The following is a 13744-nucleotide window of genomic DNA, read 5'->3' as shown; positions in this document are numbered from 1 at the left end:
GGAAAAACCGAAAGATACAAACAAACAATAGTGATTCATTTTCAGTTTATTACTTTGCCTCATCGGATAGTGTAGCGATGGTGGCTGTGCACGTGGAGTACCTTGGCAGAAACACCAGAAGTGAGTGTGTGTGTATATTTTTTAGTATGGTTAGAACACTGATCTAGATAGTCCTTTTTCACGTTCAGCCTTGTACGTGAATCAGTCAGACAAGAGACATAATTACGTCACGCACAAACAGCAAAATAAAAAAGTATATATGAAGTGTGAAGAAAGACATATTTAAGCATTAATTGTTTTTATTTTATATAAGACGTATTTACATTAGTCACATAGTATGTAGGATATGTATGCTATTCATAGGATCATAGGAGGTTACTAGGCTAATGGCCCATGGGCCCTTACAAGCCTAGCCAAAAGTTTATCCCCAATAGAGAAACCCCAGTCAGCAACTACTGACAGTAAGGCAGTGTCCACCCAAACTGGAACACATGACTACATCTAAACCAGCTGACCAAGAAGTGACTGACAGATACTACATACTGACAGTAAAATAGCACCCACCCACACTGCCACACATGACTATATCTAAACCAGCTTCCTGACCAGGAAGAGATTCATAAATACTAAATACTCAGAGTAAGGCAGCATCCACACACACTGCCACGCATGACTACATCTAAACCAGCTCCTTGACCAGGAAATGATTGCTAGATACTACATACCAACAGGGAAGTGATGCAGGTTTTGCATCAGATATATGTATCATATGGAACTTTCCAAGCCTGCAGGGGAATCCAATGTCTCCTAAATCAAATGTGTGCCTTCTGCTGAGTATAATGTCATTTGGGACATTCCAATCACCACAGGGGTGGTACCACAGAGGTGCATCCTCCAGCATACAAGATAAACTCCTGACGTGTTATGCAGAGGGGATGGGAACTAGACAACGTTCCCCTAACACTATCTTAAGTGGTACGACTGACATGTGGTCATGGAAGGATTCTACAATGTAGAGCACTTCCTAAGGACATGTAGTGCCACTGACTACATCTGTGTTAAAAGTGACACCATGCATAAAAGAACCAACTAAGGAAGATACAGAACAATATTTAAATAAGTGCTGTCATTCCCTTTACTGTCAGCTTGTATGTCATGCAGAATTAGTCATAATCCATCTATCAACACAGTATCTAAGCTATGTGTTCAGTACACGTATATGGTGCATGAGTGTTTTACACAATTGTTTTTCTAAAGGATATGCTCAAAATAGACATCTAGAGGTGAACATTAAGTCATACATATTGAACAGTGAACAGCAGTTAGTAGTCTGTCAACAAAAACTACATCAGTGTGTTTACAATCACATGGCATAGCAGCTGTCCTCTGGTTTTCTAAGATATCCCTGCAATCAGAAAACTCCACTCTGCAAAGGAAAAGGCATATAATGAGGTGTACAAGCAATCCCACTGGTGACTGAACACATGACTGGGTTACTTAAGTCCTAATTCTAGTGTTAGTGTACATCCAAGGTGCTCATCTATACACATCTGAGAAAACAGCATGGATGGTCACTATGAATGTAATACTGTACAGTATGATGTCAGACAACTAGGGTGACCTCCCACTTTGGGGTATAGAAATTCTACACTAATGGTCCCAGAAACCAGGTCATGATGACAGTGAGGACATGATGCATGAATAGCATGTGTCGCAGTCATGTGATACCCTGAAGGTGCACTGGCTAGTACATCTCGAGTACCTGTCCCACCAAAGAGTACCAGCATTAAAACTTGTGCAGTTAGATCAAATGTGACACAGATTTTTTTTCTGGATAGGTAACAGAGACCGTGCAAGACTAGTTGTACCACACACACCATCTTTGTACATAAGTATATTCCATTACCCACATTAAAATAGCTCACATCCTTCAACATGGTCTTCTACATCAAGCTGATAATTACAAACGGTGACCACTGCAAAATCCATCAGGCACCAACCAAAGAGGGGCTCCGCTGTGCAGCCACCAAAAGATGTCCCACAAGTGTTAGAGTCACTGTATGTGAGAAGGCTGTTGATGCATCTGTCCCAGAGGCACTGTATGTGAGAAGGCTGTTGATGCATCTGTCCTAGGGTCATATGTTAGGATGCAATCATGTTATGATCTGAGTAAGATCATTAAGAAGTCCATAGAACTAGACATAACAGATGTACTGCTGCATGTGTCTGACACTCTTGCTCTGAACAACCAAACCAGTGGCCAGACATCACCATACTGTACGTGTGTTGTGCAGTCTGTGACTAAGCCACACCTCATACCATGACATGATAGTATTGCTAACTGGCATTGTCATTGCCCATGAACTCTCCTGCATTTCCAGTATCAGTTCACAAAGTGATATTCAGCAATTTCCTGCATTCATGAGCCAGATCTACATGGAATCTTCCAGCACTGACATGCAGCATGACAAACATATGAGAAACAGCCTGCAAGTCACCAGTCCTATTTCAATGGCAACCCATGATCTGATTGGACAGGTGTTCATTAGCCTGCACCTATACATATATCTGATAAGCTGATAATGGGCACATGGTCTCCATGTTTATTGTTCTCCACAGGTTCCTCAGACAGACCCATTCCAATAGGTCCATGTATCTGCTTCTCATTCTCGTCACTCTCCTACAGCTCTTTTTCATTCCTACACCCCAGTCCCTACCCCCGCTCAGTTTCTCTTCCTCTTTCCTTCTAACTTAACTCTACAAGACATCCCACCAGATACTTGCTCACTTATCTAGAGCTTTAGCCCCTCCTTGATCATACCTGCCCACACCTACACCCCCACCCTTCCCACCTCACATCCTTTTCAGTTTTATAAATCTGTGCAGCCCTGCGAGGTGCCATCTTTAATAACTGGAACATCCCCCTGGCTGCTGTGCGTTCCTGGCCCTAGCGTCTTTAACTCTGTAAGTTACTTTTTGCTGCTTTTATTACTGTATTGATGAATGCTAGCTGGAAAATCACAAAGGTTTAGCTTGTGTTCAGAGAAGCCTTACAAATTCAGACACCATCCAGGTTGTTTTACTCATCTTGTGCTGGATTATTGTGCTAGAAACGGCTATTTGTATCTGCACTTCCCATGTGGAGTTGATGTAAGCTACCCCACTTCCTAGAGAGAGTGCTGCGATAACCCTTAGTACTCGTTCTCATTTCAGAACATAACTCGCAATAGACTAGTGGTTAGTGGCTTGCTGGGTATATGTTGTACGGAACTAGCCTGCAACATAATATTTTCCTTGTTAAATCTCTATACTCTGGGGTAACTATTACTGTAAGAGCTCCTGGTAATGCGAGTGCATATTTACCCAATCCACTTCCATGCTGAGTTGATATGACTCGCACACTACTCCTGCGCTAGTTAAACATTCTTATAGCATGAGGGAATCTAAGCTTCTTGACACTACACGGAACTGAAGCGCTTTTAGTAATCAATGCTTAGCGCTTCTAGGATATCCTAATTTAACCTTGCATAGCATAGCATTAATGGTAAGTAACTTTGAGGCTTCAACAGGGTCTGTGCAGTACTATTAATTCATAAACTGTGTGGGCAGAATAACTCAGAACCTCCATACATACATTTTAATTATTAGTGTGGCATTTCCAATGCTGAGGTAGATCTTACAGGGTCTGAGCAGTGCTATCAATCTAAACACTGTGCGTGGGCAGAAACAGCACATAGCCTCCTTTCTTGTAAGTTTATTACCAATGTGGCGTCCACAGAATTGGTGAAGAGCTTACAGCATAATTCTTTTGTGTGGGCAGTAATACATGTAGCCATCCCTAGTTCTCTGTGATAAACCTTGAACTTAATACATTTGCATAATTGTACTACTGACTTCTGTGCTATGTGAAAATGGCTTATTTGACCTGATGTGTTACTGCCTATTCCTGTACTGTTGTGAGCACATATGATGAACTAGATAGAACTATATACCTAAAGTGTTTGCTTCTATCGGGTTTTTACTTAACATACAGCCTGTGTCCCTGAACTACCTTGATTATATTATTTATTACTCAGCAGAACATAACTGTAAACTTTGTAATGCATTCCTAGCCAGTTTGTGTTAAGCTACTAAGAACTGTTGCCTCGCTCTTTCTAGACCTTTTTAATCAATGCCTTATTAGTATGTCAACCAGCCTGTTTTTACTGATTGAACGATATGTTAGTGTTTTTTTTTTACTGACTGAAATGCCTGTATCTTTACCCTAATTATCAAAAGGCTGTTTTCTCACCACTATAGTTTGCCTCTCTCTCTAATGTACCTAGCTTTCCAACCTCCTATCCTGCACTAAGATTTAAGAATCTCCCTGCCTGGTGAATAAGGACCCTTTACAATTAATACCAGCCACTCATCCTTAAGCTACAGAAACTTGCCATCCTAAGTCAGAACCCTGTTACCAAGGGAAGCAAGAAAGTACGTGTTTCCAAAACCTAGCAGTAAAGCTGAAATTTTACTAAAATAACTTCTATGTGTATTAAAACTCGCTACCTAGCCAGGTTACCCAGCAGCCATACCCCTCTCTACCCCTTAACAAACAAAACTTCCTGTCCTTGTGTAGCCACCTGTAACTGTTAACAGAGCCTTCCCTATGTCTATAATAGCTATCTGCTATCACTAGCTTCAGCTGTATTATACTCCTATCACTAGCTCAGCTGTTATATACTTTTCCCCACCAGGCTGCACCCTCTACTATCCCCTCTCTCTCTTAGTATCATACAAAACATATCTCTGCTGTATAAGACTGCTCTTATATTTCCCAGTCTATCTGCTAAATTCCTCAGTAATTGCACCCAGATATCCCCCTACTATCACTACCACAGAATTTCCAGCTCTACACTTACCCTTACCTACCAGAAAGCAACTCAGTAGTCAGCAGCTCACAGATTGTTCTTTCAGAACTTTCTTCCTTTACTTGTATAATCCCGCTTCGTTTGCCATGTGGGCTGACTCCGCTCCCCTACTCTGCCCCCAAATTCCACATGCCCCCAGCACGCCTACCTTTATTCCTCCCTTTCCCTACCCAGCCAGCCTAATTACCCAGTAGAAGCTGTTCCCCCTTTACTGCACCTACTTACAGCCATCCCACTTACATACATTACTCTGTCTACCTCCCTAGCAATTAAAGTCCCCTCCTCCTTCTTATAATTCTGAGAAAAACCTGTACCTCTTTCTAAACCCTCTCTTCTGCTCAGCCTTCTCTCTTCTCCAAATTTATACCTATCATTCTCCCTTTGCACAGACACGCTTCCCTTAATTTTCTGCACCCACCAGGCCCCCTGCTTCCTCCTTCTGTTCCTAATTTTCTTATGCTATACCAGCTCATACTCCTCCAATGCTTGTCCAATTTTACCTACAAAAATAACCTCCATACAATCCTTACCCTCACTCTTCTCCCATTTCCATTGTATCTCCCCTTCGCTCATTCAGCCTAACCCTCTGTACCTATTCCACTCTAAAATTTTCTCCACCATCGCTAATAAACTGACACATAAAATCTGAGCTCTACCTAAACCCTTACTTTGCAAACTTAAATGGCCAAAGTTTATTTCTTTCAATAACCGAGTGTTAGCTGGAGATATCCACCCAACCCTGGTTCCAATCCCTTTGTTAATAACACCTACCCCTTATCACCTTGCTCCCCTCACAACACCCTAAAAATCTTTACTATTAACGCCCAGAGTCTTAACAACAAAGTTCACCAATTTCAAGCTTGGATCCTAGCCATCTCCAAAACTTGGCTCAAACCCTATATCTCTGATTCTGAGATCTTGCCCCCAAAATTCCATACTCTCAGAAATGACTGATTAAATAAAAAAGGTGGCAGCACTGCCATAGTCTACTCTAACCTACTTACCTTAATTCCCCTCCAAATTCCAGTTCCTCAATTCAGCAACACTGAACTTACAGCTGGACTACTAAAAATGAATAAACACAAAAAATCCTACTATATCAAGCTCCAGTCTAATAACAACAAAACCCCCAAGCAATTCTGGAAATCAGTAAACTCACTTCTTAATCCTGGCTCCAAGAATAACCCCTGTCCTGACCCTAGTAAATCTGACCTTGAAGTAAGCTATTTCCCCAACAATAACCCACCAGTCCCTCTCTCTTCTCCATCTAATTCCCCTAATAACCATCCCCTTATGTTCGAGCTCAAACCTGTCTCCACTAACTTTATAAAAAGACTTCTGTCAAAACTTAAACCTTGCTCCAATGCTCCTGACAATATTCCCTCCTCCTTCCTAAAATGTGCTGCTGATGGTATAGCTCTCCCAATCAGCATCACTATTAACAGATCTATAAAGGAATCATACGTCCCCAAACTCTGGCACTCAGCTTATATTCTTCGTCTTCACAAACGAGGCAAAAACACCAACATCTCAAACTTCCGCCCTATTGCTCTGTTCTCACCAATCTCTAAAATCCTAGAAAAGTGTGTCCACCTCCAACTTGTGCCTTTTCTAACCCAAAACCATCTTCTTACACCTACCCAACATGGCTTCCGCCCAGGCCATAGCACTAAAACCGCTCTACTGTCTTTCCTAGAAACTGTCAATCAAGCCCGAGATTCAGGACACTTGGTTTCTACTGTTTTGCTTGATCTGTCTAAAGCATTCAATACTGTTTCCCATAAACACCTCCTCTATCATCTCTCAAGCCTCCATCTCTCACCAAACACTTTATCCTGGTTCTCCAGCTACCCGTCAGACAGATCGCAGCAGTCAAATGGAAGAACTCCTCCTCTTCCTTCTTACCTACCCCAAGTGGTGTACCACAGGGATCCAACCATGGGCCTATGCTTTTTAACATCTTCATTAATAACTTTCATACTGCTATTCCTGATGCAAAAATCATTCAGTACGCAGACGATTCAACCTTAGTCTGCTCTGCCTCTAACCTCTCTGAATTGCTCACTAAAACCCAAACTGCTTTTTCAACCACCGAAAACTGGATGTGCCAAAACCACCTCTCTCTCAGTGCTAATAAATCTAAAATTCTACTACCCCCCCCCCCCCACAAAGACTTACTCTACGACAAAAATGCTTTCAAAGTCCTTAGTCAAACCAACTCTCTTGTAGAAGTGGTTCCCTCTGCTAAACTACTCGGCATTACTGTTGACAAATTCCTCACATTTGACATCCATATTCAACAAAATATTAAGAAAACCCACCAAAAACTAGGTATGCTATATAGGAATAATCACTTTCTCTGAAACTCTACTAGGCATACCCTGGCCATTACTTATCTTCTTCCCTCCTTATTATATGGAGCCTCTCTCCTAACCAACCTGTCCTCCTCTATCACCTCCAAACTAGAAAACTGCTATAATAAAATCTCTAGATTTGCCGCCAAATCCAAAAAATCCACCCATCATTGTCTTACCCTACAATCTCTGAATTTGCTAGAACTCCCAAACTACCTCCAACTCACCACTGCACACAAACTAGTATTTCACCCTACAAATTGTCCAGCTTAGCAAATATCCTTCCCCCTTACACCCCCAACAGAACTCTCAGATCTGAACATCAAAACTTAACTGCTGTCCACAAGCCTAAACATCCTGCTGGCCAACTTCTCCTCTCTTTCTCTCCATTCCACTCTAACAACTATACCAAACTCAGAAAACTTTAAAACCCAGCTTTTCAAACACCTGTTCACTAAATGGAAATGTACCTGCCTTCACCCTACCTAAATTTATCTAAGTACATACCCCTAGGAGATGTTTTTCCCAGGTTCCTAAGCTCTCTAAATCTCCCATAGCTGCTTTACTATGAGTGTATCTAAGCTCTTTACAACTCCTAGAGCTACGTATCTCATGACACAACTGTGTAAATATTGTAAATAGCATCATACTTTAAATGAGTGCATGTAAAGTGTTTTCTACATTTACTTTAAAGGTGTGTATTTTAAGTGTTTCCACACATACTATACAAGAGTGTTTGCATAAATGAACCTGTATAATCTAAGATCAATCATAATGATTTTTGTCTATGTGTGACATTGAATGTACATATGTTGTAAACTGTTCTATATAATGTATCTTTTATACTTCTGTATCTCTTGTATCTGTACTGTATTATGTATCTTGGAACTTTTCTCCCTGGGCCTCCACTGAAAACGGGTCCTTTGGGCCCAGTGGACTTCCCCAGTAATCAAACTGGAAATAAATAAATGTATGCCATCATCACCACCAAAAATTTACTGATGTTCATACCCACTCGGCTTACCAGATGCAGAGTACTGCTATATCCCAGGACAAGCTAACACCACTTTGCCATAAACAGCAAATGCCTTAGCAACTACAGTGGAGGACCCTGATCTGTGGTCAGCTACCGTGTCCTTCATTGTCAGTGGTTACATTGTGTGCTCACAGCATCATCCATAGCTCAGCACTTAGGTAAAGATATGTCAAGCAGAGTCTCCTAAATGAGAGATGATGCACAAGGTAAAATGTCAGCATCATCACTTGTCCTCATGGTAATCTGTATGTTCCACTGAGTACTCGTATCTCCTGTAGACTCAGTACATCATATGGTTCACATGTCAAACACCAGGGTATCCCAAATACTACAAAAATAAACGGTTACAGTGCACCACTAATATCAGTCTCTGTATCTGGGCACATTCTTCTGAATGCCTGAGGGCCACGTGATGTAAAAGAACACACAAGAAGGTTACAAATAATAAGTTATGATTATCTGGCAAATAGCATTTGGTAATATTTTTCATGCATTGAATAAACTTGTACCCCCCGCGGTCCTAAGTTCAGCTGGCATGCAATGAATATACATTTAATTTGGAGTTTGGAGTAAGGACAGTAGTGAGTAGATGAGTTGAATCAGTAATACAACCCTTAATTATCCCTCACACCAGTACCAGACCACTGACATCTAATGACAAATTAACGTTAAAGACCTCTAAATCCTGTAATCAATCCGGTGACTCAGTATCCTCTAACTACATAGCAAAAACTTGGAACTTACTCCCTGCTGCCATAACATTTGATCCCTCTCTAACAAAGTTTAAAAATGCAGTAAAAAATTATCTCACCAACCACTGGATATGTACCTGCACTAGCCCAGGTTAATCTCCCTCAGCTTATCTTGCTAAGTGGCTCCCATTTTTTCTTCTCATTGCTCCTGGCACTTCTACCCAGATAGCATACTGCATTCTAATCCTTTCTACCTAACTTACGTAAACAATTTTTTTCTGTTAGTTTCTCCTGGAATTATATATATGCATTATTATCTAAACTGTTGATATTATACTGTTAAGTGTATTTTGAATTTGTTAAATAAAATTTGTACTTCTGGAGCTTTTCTTCCCGGGCCTCCACTGAAAATGGATATGTATCTAGTTGGACTTTTGCGGCTAATAAATGTAAAATAAAATAAATAAATATATCTATAGGGTGGCCTCAGTGGTGCAGCAGTGTGATGTCAACTCACAGCAAGATGTTCTCTGTTTCGATTCTTAGCTGGGGTGCCTTCTGTGCGGAGTCTGCATGTTCTCCCTGTGGTCACATGGGTTTCCTCCGGGTGCTCCGGTTTCCTCCCACATTCCAAAGACATGCAGTGGGTGGATTGGGCACTCTAAATTGGCCATAGGTGAGAGTGTGTGTGTGGTATGAATGAAGTACCATGGCACCACGGTAGGGCTAGCCACCTGGCGGTGTAAACCTTGGCTCGAAATGATTGTCACTGCTGAAGTGACAACTCGACCCCATGTGCAAAATGGGAAAAAGGGTTTGAGGTGGATGGATGCATATATGAGTCCACCTGAGAAGATCGAAAAGCCGCAATGTCGAATGCGACAAGACTGCGACGAAATTGCCAAAACCTTATATGAATGATCACCTGGAATACTGACTAACAAACTCCAGGTAACTTACCACGTGTCTGGAACCACAAAACAATAGAAAACTGTAAACCAAAACAAATTAAACCCACCCATGCGAGGGCTTCCCCCACCCAACCCTACCCCCAAATAAATATACCAACTCCAAGATCGCACTACAGTAGGGAAAGGGCAAAGTTCACCATGAAGGACAAGTGGTTACTTACCTGGAGTTTGTCAGTGTTCCAGGTGTTCGTTCATGTGAGGTATCGGCAGTTTCGTCTCAGTTTTGTCACATTCGACATTGTGGCTTTTCATTTTATATATATACTAGCTGTACCCGGCTACGCATTGCTGTGGCTCAGTCTGGTTAAATGGAAAAGAAAGAAAAGAGAAAGCGCACATTTCTAATCTGTTTAATTTCACAATGCTTGTGGATATACAATATTTTTTGTTGTTCCATTATCTGTGCAGATATAGAGATTGTCTGGTTTGCCGACTCTAGAACACGCAACATATAATTGTCCATGTGAGAAGCAATCCGTGTGTAGATCTAAACCGCAGAATTCTAAAGATTGGCCCTGAGCTTTGTTGATGGTGATTGCAAACGCCAATCGAATTGGGAATTGCAATCTCTTAAATTGAAATGGCATATCCGTTGGAATCATAGGAATGCAAGGAATGAGGACATCTTCACCTTTGAAAGGTCCTGTCAAGATTGTTGCTTCTATGACATTGCTCATTAATTTTTTACTGCAAGCCGCGTGCCGTTGCAAAGTTTTGGCTGGTTGATATTTTGCAACATGATAATTGGCATGCTGATTTTCAATTGCAGTACGTGCAGTGGCATCCCTGGCAGATCGAGTGAATTCAAAAATTCTGTTGGATAATTAACTGCTTCATCTGCTTCCACAACAGTGTCGATGAACTTGTATGTGACTGCCTCGCTTTGAATGTTAGACTGAATAATATTGTTAAGTTCGTAGATGTCTTTGTTCTTAGCCACAAGAATAGCTCGTTCAGTCAGCCAATTGTGATTCTTATAATTGGTTTGAATATTGGGAAATACTTTTTCAACCAATTCTTTTGACGTCACTAAATTGCAGAAGTTATGAGGCAATGAAATTCGTCCTGAGGTCAGATCAGCCGGCACCTTTCCGTTCCCAATTTCCAGCAATTGATGTGAGAATATCTCAGCTGATCGATCGTTTTGCAGCTGGACACGCATATTTGTAGTTAATTTTAATGTCTTTACGTGTCGCCGCAAAGTAGAGTATTTCAGGCAAGCATTTATTTCGTCCACTGATGTCGATCGAGGAGAACGAAGCAGATCTGAAGTTGCAGAACGTGATCGCCGTGTTCGCAACCGTGCATCCTCAAGTCTGGCTGCACATCGTTGTGCTGCTTCCTCAGCACGTATTTGAGCCATTCTTTGTCTGTTTCACTCGTTCACTGATGCCTGTTCTTCCTCAGTTTGATTTGCAATTACTTGTCGCACTGCTTCCACTCCGCGAGTACGACGACCTAAGTTTGATCTTCTGCAAGGCATTATTTGGATGAACTAAAGCAGATCGATTGCACTGAAAAAGAAGTAAGAAAGTTATAACAAAATCATATAAAATTGCATATTTGTATACAAATATATAGAATCCATAGCAGGTATATAAAAACATGCGCGTATTCGAATGCAACGTGTGACATCTATATAATAGTAGGTATATAAAAACACGCGCGTATTCGAATGCAACATTGTGTGAAAATTTCAAAGCAATCAGTGAAGAACTTTCGGAGATTTAAGATTTTGAACAAACGAACATTTACATTTTTATTTAGATATATTTATATATATATATATATATATATATATATATATATATATATATATATAAATGAGCAAAGCTGCCAAGCAGGCTGATGTAAATCCTCAAGAAATGAATGCACAGCTGATCCAAACTGAGCACAGTTTTGGGCACTTGATTGCAGCATAACAGGGATTGGTAAATTGCCCTTTGTCTGCTGTTGTGCAATCTCAAATTAGTATATATAGCATAACTGTTGATTATGGTATCCTCCTTTTGTGTTTCAGCAGTTTATGGCATGTCTGACTTGGCTGACATATATAAATGTATTACATCATGCATATATTAACTCTGACTGACATGCATTTATTTATTTCATTTTGATAACCAGGTAAGTAGGTTGCTACAAAGACCATTTAAGCTATGACCCATGCTATACATAAACTGAGTAAAAGGGCATTTAAGAATACAGTCAGTATGTACAGTATTTCCTACACTATATACAAGGAGTAAAATCTGAATACATATACACTATAATGTGTGTGTGTGTGTGTGTGTGTGTGTGTGTGTGTGTGTGTGTGTGTGTGTGTGTGTGTGTGTGTGTGTGTGTGGGTATTGATAAAACCAGAGAAGTAGAAAAACATGTTAGCAACTATTAACTATACTTCTGTGCAGCATAACTGACTACCAGGAGCTGGGTGCTTCTATCTGTTGTCTTGGTAGCAGGTACAAGTTGCTTCATTTACCCAGTGTTCTTATGTCTGAATACTTTGAGAGTGGTTGTTGCCTGACTTCAGGAAAGGGGTGGTTCAATAGGGGGGGCAGTGGCCCTGTGTGATGAGTTTCAAAAGAAGAGTGATAAATAGAGTGGCTCTGCTATTGGTTCATATGTGTGTACTAGGCTAATGGCCCTGGAGCCTTTACAAGCCTAGCCCATAGAAGTGCCCTGGCACTGTGCCACCCGATGTTAGTTCCCAGTGCCTCTATCAAGCAGAGCCACTGGGGTGATCCCCGGGGTGAACTTTCGATTTCCCATCCACTCATCAAGATTTCTCTTGAAGAGGCCTAGTGAGGTGCTCTGCTTGACATGTATTGGAAGTCTATTCCAGAGCATGGGCAGTCTCTGGGTTATGAACCTGTCTCTCCAGCATGTTCTGTTGAGTGTGGTAATGAAGTTGAGGTCTCTGGAGAGTGTGGTGCAGAGGGATTGAGATTTCTTTAGATATAGCATTTTTAACAGACCTAGGTCAGACATGGCTTTGTAAGTCGAGCAGAGATCTCCTCTTAGTAAATGATATGAGACAGAGAATAGTTGGTGTTTTTTGAGTCTGTCTGTGTAGGACGTGTTTAAGGCCTAGGATCCTCTTTGTGAGGTACTTCTGTGGACTTTCCAGCTGTTGCATGTGTCTAGTGAGGTACATGCCAAATGGGGCATTATACTTGATGATTGGCCTAATGAGGGAACAGTAGAGAGAGATGATGACCTCTTTCCTCCTGGATGCAAAACCCTTAGTAATGAGATATGCTACATAGAAGTACTTTCTGACCACAGTGGCAATGTGGTGGTCGAAGGAGATGTTGCTGTCAGCCTGTGTCCCCAGATCTCTTATAACACCTTCAGTGTTCAGTGGGCTCACATTGATGTGGTAATTAGTGGGAACTAAGTTTTTTCCAAAGGGGATGACAACGCATTTTTTGGCATTAAGCTTGAGGCCATAGTTTCGACACCAGTCATTGGTCTCAGTGAGACCTTTCTGTAGGATGTCTGCATCACTTGGGGAGTTAATAATGGCTCCCAGCTTGCATTTGTTTGCAAACTTAGTCAGCTAGAATCCCTCTGTGTTTGCCTGGACTTCTGAGAAATAGATGCCAAACAGGAGAGGACCCAGGATCGATCCCTGTGGTATTCCACTCATGACTGGTCAGCAGTCTGACTTGAAGTCCGCTACTTTCACACTGTGGGTTCTATCTGTGAGCCAGTTTGTAACCCACCTAGTGATATAGGGGTTGATGCCTAGTTTGGTGAGTTTATCAATAATTCCTGAGTG

At 41.3% G+C, this 13744-nt stretch overlaps 1 protein-coding gene across 1 annotated transcript in view; it reads right to left on the bottom strand.

Moving 5' to 3' along the window:
- Positions 1-13744, bottom strand: part of FDX1 (ferredoxin 1) — a 657258-nt gene that overhangs the window by 404122 nt on the left and 239392 nt on the right. The gene's annotated exons all lie outside the window — the stretch shown is intronic.

This window comes from Protopterus annectens, chromosome 5.part0, assembly GCF_019279795.1.
Source record: "Protopterus annectens isolate FY-2018-M chromosome 5.part0, PAN1.0, whole genome shotgun sequence".
Lineage (NCBI taxonomy): Eukaryota > Metazoa > Chordata > Ceratodontiformes > Protopteridae > Protopterus > Protopterus annectens.
Note: the sequence above shows the minus strand (reverse complement) of the source record. Positions and strands in the feature narration are given on the sequence as shown.